The following is a 12,241-nucleotide window of genomic DNA, read 5'->3' as shown; positions in this document are numbered from 1 at the left end:
AATATTACTGTAATATTAAATACACCACAGTAGACCCTCCATTTTTCTATCATCCATGTGTCTATCTAAGAGTTTCTTAAATGCTCCTAATGGATCTGCCTCCACTGCCAACCCTGGCAGTGCATTTCATGCACCCTACTACTACCTACTAACCTCTGACATCTCCCCTGTACTTTCCTCCAATTGTCTTAAAATCATGCCTCCCCCTATTAGCTATTTCCGTTCTGGGAGAAGTTCACTGTCTGTCCACTCAGTCTGCGCCTCGATAACCTCCCAGTTAGCGTCCAGTTTAAGATGGTGCTGGTGGTGCATGGCGATGTCTTACTGGTAGCAAACAAACCTACTATTTTCTTATTAATCACAGTCTTTCTGGACAATGATCACTGCAATCAATAGCCTGTAACTTCCGTTTCAGAGTTGTGCTTTTCAACCGCCTGTATGAACTGGCATTTCTGCGGTGTGAACTGGAGTCTCTAGGTTGTGGTGTGGCGGGTACAGGCCAAATCAAGGCAACAGGGCCTGGGCCCAAGGTTGAGAGAACAAACCAATGTTTGGCTAACTTAAATACCGGGACATTTTGAAAAGGTTGAGTACAGGCCAAATTCAGGTGGCAGAACCCGGGTCAGAGAGGGAGGAGCGAGCTGATATTTGGCCAATTTAAATGCCAGGCCAGATTGAAAAGGTCGGGTACAGGCTGAATTCAGGCAGCAGAGCCCAGGCCTGAGAGCGAGGAGCAAGCCAATGTTGGATCATTGCTGGAGCAGAGGTGACAAGACCCCAGGCCAAGAGCAAGGAACAAGCCAATGTTTGGCTGATTTTAGCACCGGGCCGGATTGAAAAGGTCGGGGTGTCAGGAATGGAGGCAAGAGATGGGTCGATGTTCAGCTCACTGTGAGGTTTACCCGTCTCTGCGCTGAACTGAGGCTGTGGCCTGCAAACTAACAGACTCCTGAATCAGCTGTGGTAATGAACTGTGTTCGTGGCTGTGGACTCACTTTCGTGAACTTTAGTTCTGAATGTTATTTGTTTAATTTTTATTGTTTGCGCGTTAGGTGTTTGACATTCTTTTTTTAATGGTTTATTTTGTGTTTCTTTGTTTTGTGGCTGCATGAAAGAAGATGAATCTCATGGTTGTATATACTGTGATAATAAATGGACTTTGAACTTTGAACCTCCCAAAGTTTTATTCAGCATGCCTCTTACCATCTTGTACACCTCTATCAAATCACTTGCTCACCCTCCTTCACTCCAAAGAGAAAAGCCCTAGCTCTCTCAACCTCTCCTCATAAGACTTGCTTTCTAACCCAGGCAGCATCCCTAGTAAATCATAAACCCAAGAGATTCTGCAGATGCTGGAAATCCAGGGGAACACACAAAATGCTTTCCAGTCCCGATGAAGGGTCTCGACCCAAAAAGTCAACAGTTCATTCATTTCCATAAAAGCTGCCTGACCTGCTGAGTCCCTCCAGCACTTTTTTTTTGCGTCGCCCCTGGTAAATCTCCTCTGCACACTCTCCAAGACGTACACATCTTTCCTATAATGAGACAACCAGAACTGGAAGTTTAACCGATTGGATGGAAAATATTAAAATTCAGGCTTGGAAATATTTGGACTGCAATATTGTTCAAATGCAGTGGGATTTACTGAGAGTTGGATAAAATTCTCCAGATCATTCCACAGAAGTTTTTCACGAATTAAAAGCATATGTCAAAAATACTTCTGCTGCTTAGGTTCTGACTTTGTAGGTCACAGTTCAAAGGATGCTTTTCCCTCTGTACCTTAATATACAATGTATATATTATGGACCCCAGTCACCCCAGCCATGCCTTGTTCTCGTTGCTACCATCAGGAAGGAGGCACACACTTAACAATTCAGAAACATCTTCTTCCCCTCTGCCACCCGATTTCTGAATGGACATTGAACCCCTGAACACTACCTCACTACTTCCTTTATTTCTATTTTTGCACAATTTATTTTATTTAATTATTTAAACAAATAAATAAATGTATTTATTTATCTTTATTTATTTAGTTCGTTTGTTTAGTTGGGTCCAACTCTCCGTGACCTCATGAATCACAAGGTCCATTGAGTTTTCATGGCAAGTAGATTGCCAGGCCTTTCTTTCACACGGATACGGCTGCTGCCCAGGTCGGGACCCAGCTGGGTTTGAACTCAGGACCATCTGCTTTGAAGTCCGGTGCTGATACTACACCACCATCCAGCCCAGATACTTACTGTGATTCACGGATTTTTTTCTCTCTATTGTTATGCACTGCATTGTACCGCTGCGGCAAAGTCAACAGATCTCATGGCATATGCTGGTGATGTTAAACCTGATTCTGATTCTGAATTTCAAACAATGCTAGTAATTTTTTTTTTAAATTGAGATGCAACAGGGAATGGGCCCTTTCAGCCCTACGAACCACACAGCCCAGCAACCCCCCAGTTTAATCCTAGCCTAATCAATTTATAACGACCAATTAACCTTTGGACTGTGGGATGAAACCCAAGTGGTCACCGGGAGAACATACAAACTCCTTACAAGAATTAAACCCTGGTCACCTGTACTGTAAAGCGTTATGCTAACCACTACGCTACCATGCCACGTAATCTATCACCATTGACATGCCCTCTCCAAAGCATCAAAGTTCTTCTAGCGGGGCGACCAGAACTGCATGCAGTACTCTAGATGTGGCCTAACCGGAGTCTTGTAAAGTTGCAACATAATCTCTTGACTTTTGAGGAACAGCTTCTTGCCCTTTGCCACCCAATTCCTGAATGGACTTTGAAGCTTTGGACCCCACCTCACTTTTTCTAATATGCAATATTACTGTTTTTGCACATTTTTAAATAATCTATTCAATATACCTAATTGATTACTTGTTTATTTATTATTATGTTTTATTTTTTTTCTCTCTCTCTGCTAGTTTATGTATTACATTGAACTGCTGCTGTTAAGTTAACAAATTTCACATCACATCCCGGTGATAATAAACCTGATTCTGATTCTGATTCATTGCCTTGACTAATAAAAGCAAGCATTCCATAAGCCTTCATAACGACCTGTGTGGCCACTTCCGTGATCCCAAGATCTCTCTGCTCAGCAACACTGTTAAGATCAGATCCTCTCCCCAGCCTCAATGTTTAACGTCATTTAGTTTCTGCCAGCGGAGGACATGTTATGTTGCCAACACTTGTGGGCTGCCCCCAGCACATCCTTGGCTGTGTTGGTTGTTCACGCAAACGGCGCAGTTTACTGTACGTTTTGATGTACACGTGATGAGTAAACCTGCATCTGACCTTGAATATAAATAAGGTAAATGCAAGCAGGCTTTCTCCGCCGAGGTTGCGTGAGACCAGAGATCGAGGTCATGGGTTAAGGGTGGATGGTGAAATGTTTAAAAGGGAACCTGAGCTGAAGGGGAACAACTGTACTCAGAGGCTGATGCAAAAGTGGAACGAGCTGCCAGCGGAAATGGTGTATGCGAGTTTGATTGCAACGTGGATAAGTCAGTGGATGGGAGGGTTATGATCCATGTGGAAGTCGATGGGACTAGGCAAAAATAACAGTTCAACACCGATTAGATGGGCTGAAAGGCCTGCTTCTGTGCTGAGGTACTCTGACTTTTCATCTCAAAGGCTTTCCGATTGATAATCTGCAGAAAACGGTGACGTTTGGTGCGGGAGGCACCACACCATGGCGACCAGCAATCGCAATAGTTGATGGCATCACTCTAAACTTTGCCTCAAAAATATAGGTAACCCTGCACCATGGAAGTCAAAGTAAAATTTATTATCAGAGTATGTATCTCGAGGCCCCTCCACTGGTCTTGGTCAACCGTGGATGATGTGTCCTAGCTGTCAACGCTGCTGCCGTCAGTCAGTACACAAGCCAGGGCGGTACGATATGGAGGGCGAGCAGTTACCCATGCCGCAGACTCCCCTGTCCATGAAGCTGATGAATCTAGAGAGCCAGCAGGAACCGATACCGTTTGGTACCAGCAGCGTGGCAGGTATTGCCTGCCAGTGTCGAACTCAACGTGGGACTACCCTATGGACTGCAGCTCTGGATTTTCCCTCAGGGTTTACTCCCAAAGCCTTCCCCATGAATTGGTATAGCCGCAAGGCAGCAGAGCGCTAAGATCAAAGGTTTCGTTCCCTTAGTCACGGCTGACGAGCTCTATTTGTGCCGAACGGCACCAGTGACCCACCTTTACCCCTTCTCGTGTCAGTAGAGACAGTTCCGCCAGGCTTAGTAGCTAAGCCACACGTGAAGGCCAGGAGCTGGACTTGGTTGTCAGAGGCTATTTGAGATGATTTAATAATAGTGGGAGTTTATCCCCACTATCTCCCCGGCCAGGACAACCGTAAGTTACCATATACGACCTCGAAGGCTTGTTGTAGTTCTCTATGACTCTGACTATGCGTAGGGCACCAGCCCCCTCAAGCCTGCCCTGCCCTTCAAAGTAATCACAATCCTGGGGACTTCCATCAAGTCAGCCAAGTGTTGGTTTAGGGAATTGTTTAATATGGAAGCACCTGTCATTGCTGGGATCCACCACTGGATTCCTCTTGAACGTTCTTAATAAAGAATGGGGGTGGCACGGTAGTGTAGTGGTTAGCACGACGCTTTACAGTACAGGCGACCCGGGTTCAATTCCCGCCACTGCCTGCAAGGAGTTTGTGCGCGCTCCCCCTGAAAACGTGGGTTTCCTCCGGCTGCTCTGGTTTCCTCCCACAGTCCAAACACATACCGGTTGGTAGGTTAATTGGTCATTGTAAGTTGTCCCATGATTAGGCTAGGGTTAAATCAGGGGATTGCTGGGCAGCGTGAGTCAAACAGCCTACTCTGCACTGTATTTCAATCAATCAATCAATAAAATCCATACTACGTTTTACCCTTTTCCTTCTGGAATATGAACCAGATGAAAGCACAGATGAGATCATTTTTAAATAAAATAACAAGCAGGCAAGACGTGAGCTGTCCTGCTGGTCTGAATGATGTTGTTCTTTCTTCCATCCTTCATGTTCAGCAGCCCAACATATCCATAGGCTGCCGCTGTGATAATCATGCAGCCGCTGCTCCCCCCAGTGAATATCCCTCATGTGTCTGAGCTTTCTCTTGAGATTTGTGATGCACGCAGTTCCATTTTCCTATATCTATCTGGGTAGTTTAGTTTTGGAAAAAGCATCATGAGGCACTGTTATTGAAATAACGCGCAGATAAATATGTCACTCAGGCTGGGAATGGTCTTTATACTTCAACATTTAATCTTTATATTGGGAATAATTTCTAATTGTAATGCATCAAGTTCGAGCTTGTAACTGCGGAGAGTTGTGGGCGTAGGTCAGCACATGACAGAAACCATCCTCCCCTCCAAGGACTCTGTCTACATTTCCCACTGCTTCGGGAAAGCAGCCAGCATATTCAAAGACCCTCCCCCCAGCCCCACTCACCCTGCACGTTCTCTCTCCTCCCCTCTCCCATCATGCAGAAGGTACAAAAGCCTGAAAGCAGGCTCAAGGGCAGCTTCTGTCCCACTGTGTGTGTTGCTTTGGATTTCCAGCGTCTGCAGACTTTCTCGTGTTTATGCCTTTTCAAGGTGTCCTTGATGGTGGGAAGGGTTGCACCGGTGACATAGCCGGTTGAGTCTGCAACCCTCTGCGCCCTTTTTCGATCCTACACATTGGAGACCCCACCCCAGGTGATGATGCAGCCAGTCGGAATGCTCTCCGCTGTGTACCTGTGGAAATTTGTAAAAATCGTTGGTGGCGTACCCAAATCCCTTCAAAGAGATGATGAAGTCAAGCTCGCAAACATGAGAAAGTCTGCAGATCTGGAAATTCAAGCAACACACACACACACACAAAATGCTGGTGGAACGCAGCAGGCCAGGCAGCATCTATAGGAGGAAGTACAGTTGACGTTTTGGGTCGAGACCCTTCGTCAGGACTAACTGAAAAAAGAGATAGTAAGAGATTTGAAACCCCCTCCAGTCTTCTCCTATCATTTTGGGTCTCCCCCTCCCCCTCCCACTTTCAAATCTCTTACTATCTGTTTTTTCCGTTAGTCCTGACGAAGAGTCTCGACCCGAAACATCGACTGTACCTCTTCCTATAGATGCTGCCTGGCCTGCTGCGTTCACCGGCATTTTGAATGAAGCTGAGCTGCTGGCGTGCCTGCTTCATGATGGAATGGCAGTGTAGCCTTAAAGAATCAGATCAGGGTCCAGTTCCTGCTGCTGTCTGTATGAATTTTGCACACTCTCCCCAAGACCGTGTGTCTCCAGGGGGCTCCACACTCCAAAGATGTACGGGTTAGAGTTAGCAAGTTGTGGGTGTCCCATGTTGGTGTCAACACTCTGCAGGAACCCCCCCCCCCCCAGAACATCCTCAGGCTGTGTTGGTCATTAAGGAAAATGACGCATTTCACTGTATGTTTTGATCTACAGTACTGTGCAAAAGTCTTAGGTACATGAATATAGCTAGGGTGCTTTAGACTTTTGCACTGTACTGCAGTAATTTTATATATTGCACTGTACTGCTGCCCCCAAAGAAAGACAACTTTCATGACGTGAGTGATGATAAACCTGATTCTGATCTGGGTCTCTATTGTAGACTGAGAGTGGGAAGGGGGCAGGGAGAGGGGAATCATGGTTGGAAAAAGGGGAAAGGAGAGGGGAGGGAGTGGGAAGCACCAGAGAGACAATCTGTAGTGATCAATAAACCAGTTGTTTTATTATCAAATAACCTGGCCTGGTGTCTCAGGGCTGGGTGAGTCTGCACCTGCGCCACTCTCTGCCCTTGACACTCCTCCTCCGACACCTGTCCCACACCCTACACCCCTCCCACAGCGCTCCATCCTCACTATTCCCAACATCCCTTCCTCTCACCGGATTTACTCACTCAACACCCCAGATTAACAAATACAGTACTGTTCCCATCTGTCCATCACCCACACACCCCTCCCACTGGGTCCCCTCCCCCCACTGTTCCCATCTGTCCATCACCCACACACTCCTCCCACTGGGTCCCCTCCCCCACTGTTCCCATCTGTCCATCACCCACACACTCCTCCCACTGGGTCCCCTCCCCCACTGTTCCCATCTGTCCATCACCCACACACCCCTCCCACTGGGTCCCCTCCCCCCCACTCCCCACTCTTCCCATCTGTCCATCACCCACACACCCCTCCCACTGGGTCCCCTCCCCCCCCACTGTTCCCATCTGTCCATCACCCACACACCCCTCCCACTGGGTCCCCTCCCCCCCCACTGTTCCCATCTGTCCATCACCCACACACCCCTCCCACTGGGTCCCCTCCCCCCCACTGTTCCCATCTGTCCATCACCCACACACTCCTCCCACTGGGTCCGCTCCCCCCACTCTTTCCATCTGTCTGTGCCAACACACCCCTCCCACTGGATCCCCTCCCCCCACTCTTCCCATCTGTCCGTCACCCACACATCCCTCCCACTGGGTCCCCTCCCCCACTCTTCCCATCTGTCTGTCGCCCACACACCCCTCACACTGGGTCCCCTCCCCCCACTCTTCCCATCTGTCTGTCGCCCACACACCCCTCCCACTGGGTCCCCTCCCCCCACTCTTCCCATCTGTCTGTCGCCCACACACCCCTCCCACCTGTCTGTCACCCACACACCCCTCCCACTGGGTCCCCTCCCCCCACTCTTCCCATCTGTCCGTCACCCACACACCCCTCCCACCTGTCTGTCACCCACACACCCCTCTCACTGGGTCCCCTCCCCCCCACTCTTCCCATCTGTCCATCACCCACACACCCCTCCCACTGGGTCCCCTCCCCCCACTCTTCCCATCTGTCTGTCACCCACACACTCCTCCCACTGGGTCCCCTCCCCCCCCCCACTGTTCCCATCTGTCCATCACCCACGCACCCCTCTCACTGGGTCCCCTCCCCCCCACTCTTCCCATCTGTCCGTCACCCACACACCCCTCCCAGCTGTCTGTCACCCACACACCCCTCTCACTGGGTCCCCTCCCCCCCACTCTTCCCATCTGTCCATCACCCACACACCCCTCCCACTGGGTCCCCTCCCTCCCACTCTTCCCATCTGTCTGTCACCCACACACTCCTCCCACTGGGTCCCCTCCCCCCCACTGTTCCCATCTGTCCATCACCCACACACCCCTCTCACTGGGACCCCTCCCCCCACTCTTCCCATCTGTCCGTCGCCCACACACCCCTCCCAGCTGTCCGTCACCCACACACCCCTCCCACTGGTCCCCTCCCCCACTCTTCCCATCTGTCCATCACCCACACACCCCTCCCACCTGTCCGTCACCCACACACTCCTCCCACTGGGTCCCCTCCCCCCACTCCTCCCATCTGTCCGTCACCCACACACCCCTCCCACCTGTCCGTCACCCACACACCCCTCCCACCTGTCCGTTACCCACACACTCTTCCCACTGGGTCCCCTCCCCCTACTGTTCCCATCTGTCCATCACCCACACACCCCTCCCACTGGGTCCCCTCCCCCCACTTTTCCCATCTGCCCTCCCCACCTCCCTTATTTGACTCCATGCTCCACCTTCCTCTCCAATCAGATCTCATTATCTGCAGCCCCTTGTCACCTCCACCATCACCTCCCAGCCTCTGTCACCATTCCCACTCGTCCCTCCTCCATCTCCCTTTTACCCATCCTCATCTGGATCCGGCCATCACCTCCCAGCTCTTGCTCCACACCTTACCCTCAACACTTTATTCTGGTTCTCTTGCCTCTCTTTGCCAGATGCAACATTGACCATTCATTGACCTTCCACAGATGCTGCCTGACCCACTGAGTTCCTCCAGCAGTTTGTTTTTGATTTATATCTGCGCTCTCTAGTTTTAGCTAGACATAGAAGCATGAAAAATTCTTTCTATTTTCCCCATCGCTTGCTATACGCTGGCTCTCACCTTTGTATCTGTCAGTCCAGATGAACCATTGCAGCTTGAAACACAGACTCTCCATTTCCCTCCACAGGCGCTGCCTGACCTGCTGAGTTCTACCAGCAATCTGTGTGACATGTCAAAGTAAATTTATTATCAAAATATGTACATGTCACCACATACTGCCTTGAGATGCATTTTCTTGCAGGCATTACAGGTTTCTAATGAGATACAGTCGTTACGAAAACTATACATAAAGGCTTAATGTGCAAAAGAAGAGAAATTGTGCATATAAATAATAATACTGAGAGTATGAGTTGTAGAGTGATTGAAAGTGAATTTGTAGCTTGTGATTGACCCTCGTTCAGGAGCCTGATGGTTGAAGGGTAATAATTGTTCCTGAACCTGGTGGTGTGGGAGCTAGGGCTCTTGGACCTCCTGCCCAATGGTGGTAGCAAGAAAAGATCATGGCCTGGATGGTCCTTGATGGATGCTGCCTTCTTGTTTTCTGGAAAATTAGCTTGTGACACCACACCATGTAAATGTGCTCCATGGTGGGCAAGGGTTTTGCTTGTGATGGACCGGGCTGATCCATCACTTTCTGTGGACTTTTGCGTCCCTGGGCATTGGTGTTTCCATCGCAGGCTGTGATGCAGCCTGCCAGAGTACTCTCCACTGTGCATCTGTCAAAGTTAGTGTAAGTTTTAGGTCAAATGCCAAATCTTTGTAAACTTCTTCTAAGAAGGTAGAGGTGCTGTTGTGCCTTTTTTGTGATGGCCCTTCGGTGCTGGTCCTGGGACAGATCTTCTGATATGGTAATACCAAAGAATTTAAAGTTACTGACCCTGTGTTGCTTCAGACTCCAGCAGCTGCCTTTGGTTCCAGTTTAGATATATTTATCTTCCCTTTTGGTGAAGAGAGGTGGTGACTGGGTGGAATAAAAACCTTCCATCAAACTGATATCTCCACAACCTCATTTGTTTCTGTCACAAACCGTGCTTCCATTACCTTTTGTTGCTGAGTTACGGGTTTGATGGGCTCATGAAATCCACATGTCCTTACCCTTACAAAGTGCAGCCAATACTCCTGGAAAATTAGCTCGATAGGATCTGTTTAATGGATAAACAAGACTATTTTTGGTTCTTAACTGTGTTGAAATGTTAATGTGAAACTCTAGCTTCTTTTATATTTGGTTTCACGATGCGTCATGACCTCCAGACTGACAGAACCAGTTACTGCACTCAGTAGCAATAAACAATCTGCTGGAGGAATTCAGCAGGTCGAGCAGCGTTCGTTGCTCTGGGTTCCAGTATCTGCATTCCCTTGTGCCTCCAGTGAATTCGGTGGGGTTTCTCTTGGTTGTTACGTTAGAATGAAGTAGGATAGAAGCTCAAAGTGTTCAAGCCAGTTGGTTTAGTAGGTAGGCCAGTTGACCACTGGTCCCTCGTGTGACAGAATTTGTGGAAGGTTGATGGAGAAGTGGGGAGTATAAGACCTAGGAACAAAATTAGCCATTCAGCCCGTTGAGTCTGCTCTGCCCCTCCATCATGGCTGATTTATTATCCCCCTCATCCCCATTCTCCTGCCTCCTCCCCATAGCCTTTGACACCCTTACGAACTGAGAACTATCAACATCCACTTTAAATATACCCGATGACTTGGCCTCCATAGCCATCTATGGCAGTGAATTCTACAGGTTCACCACTCTCTGACTAAAGAAATTCTTCCTCATCTCTGTTCTAAAGGGGGCGTCTGAGGCTGTGCCCACTGGTCATAGCCTCACACACTGTGGGAAACATCCTCTCCACATCTACTGGGAGGGAGTTAGATATGGCTCTTGTGGCTAAAGGGATGAGGGAGTTAGATATGACCCTTGTGGCTAAAGGGATCAGGGGTATGGAGGGAAGGCTGGTACAGGGTTCTGAGTTGGATGATCAGCCATGATCATACCGAATGGCCTACTCCTGCACCTATTTTCTGTTTCTATGTTTACTCTACTAAATCTTTTGACATTTGATAGGTTCCAATGAGATCGCCTCTTGTTCTTCTAAACTCCAGTGAGTACAGGCCCAGAGCCATCAAACACTCCCATATGTTAACCCTGACAGTCCCGGGATCATTCCCGTGAACCTATACAAATAGCATGGGTGTAAATGGGTGCTTCGCCTTCAGATACACCAGGAGTTCATGGCCCAGAAAGCTCAGCAGGGCCTCTACCTCCTCAGGAGGCTAAAGAAATCTGACATGTCTCCTTTTACCCAAAGTCAGATTAAAATTTCCTATCTAAGTGTGTATATTATTACTATATACTACCTTGAGATTCATTTTCTTGCAAGCATTCACATGAAAATAAAGAGATTGAATTGAATCTATGAAAAACTATACATAAACAAAACTGACAAAAGAAGACAAATTGAAGCCAAATATCAAAAATAATACTGTATTGAGAATAAGAGTTGCAAATTAAACCTGCGGGCGATAGAACCAGTTCAGAGTAGTGGTGAATGCAGTTACCCATGCCAGTTCAGGGGAGTAGGGTAATAATTGTCCTGAATCTGATGGTCTGGAAGCTAAGGCTTCTGTTCCTCCTGCCAGACGGTAGTAGCGAGAAGAGAGCATGGCCTGTATGGTGATGGTCATTGGTGATGGTTACTGCTTTCTAGTGCTTTCTGTGGAATTTAGAAAGATGAGAGGGAACCTGATTGAAACATACAAGATTATTAAGGGATTGGACACGCTAGAGGCAGGAAACATGTTCCCGATGTTGGGGGAGTCCAGAACCAGAGGCCACAGTTTAAGAATAAGGGGTAGACAATTTAGAACGGAGTTGAGGAAAAACTTTTTCACACAGAGGGTTGTGGTTCTGTGGAATGCTCTGCCTCAGAAGGCAGTGGAGGCCAGTTCTCTGGATTCTTTCCAAAAAAGAGTTAGATAGAGCTCTTAAAGATAGCGGAGTCAAGGGATATGGGGAGAAGGCGGGAAAAAGGTACTGATTGTGGATGATCAGCCATGATCACAGTAAATGTTGGAGCTGGCTTGAAGGGCCAAATGGCCTACTCCTGTACCGATTGTCTATTGTCTATTTATAACCTGCTGTAGCTTCCAAGAGCAACACACACACACAAAGCACTGGAGGAACTCATTGGGTCAGGCAGCATTTACGGAGGGAAATGGACTTTCAGTGTTACGAGTCGAGACCCTTCGTCACTATCCAGGTATTGTCCCATATAGATGGCAAACTGTGGGATGTCCAGTCTTAAAAACAGAATCATTAACCAACTATAGTGGAAGTGAAATTTGTCTTTTTTGTTGAGTTGATTTTGTATTA

At 48.1% G+C, this 12,241-nt stretch overlaps 1 protein-coding gene across 11 annotated transcripts in view; it reads left to right on the top strand.

The window, feature by feature from the left end:
* The window catches only part of LOC140210098 (plasma membrane calcium-transporting ATPase 1-like), a 350,393-nt gene that overhangs the window by 209,299 nt on the left and 128,853 nt on the right, over window positions 1–12,241 (top strand). The window lies entirely within an intron of this gene.

The sequence above is a fragment of the Mobula birostris genome, chromosome 14 (genome assembly GCF_030028105.1).
Source record: "Mobula birostris isolate sMobBir1 chromosome 14, sMobBir1.hap1, whole genome shotgun sequence".
Taxonomy (NCBI): domain Eukaryota; kingdom Metazoa; phylum Chordata; class Chondrichthyes; order Myliobatiformes; family Myliobatidae; genus Mobula; species Mobula birostris.
The sequence above is the reverse complement of the archived record's forward strand: the minus strand, read 5'-3'. Positions and strand labels throughout refer to the sequence as shown.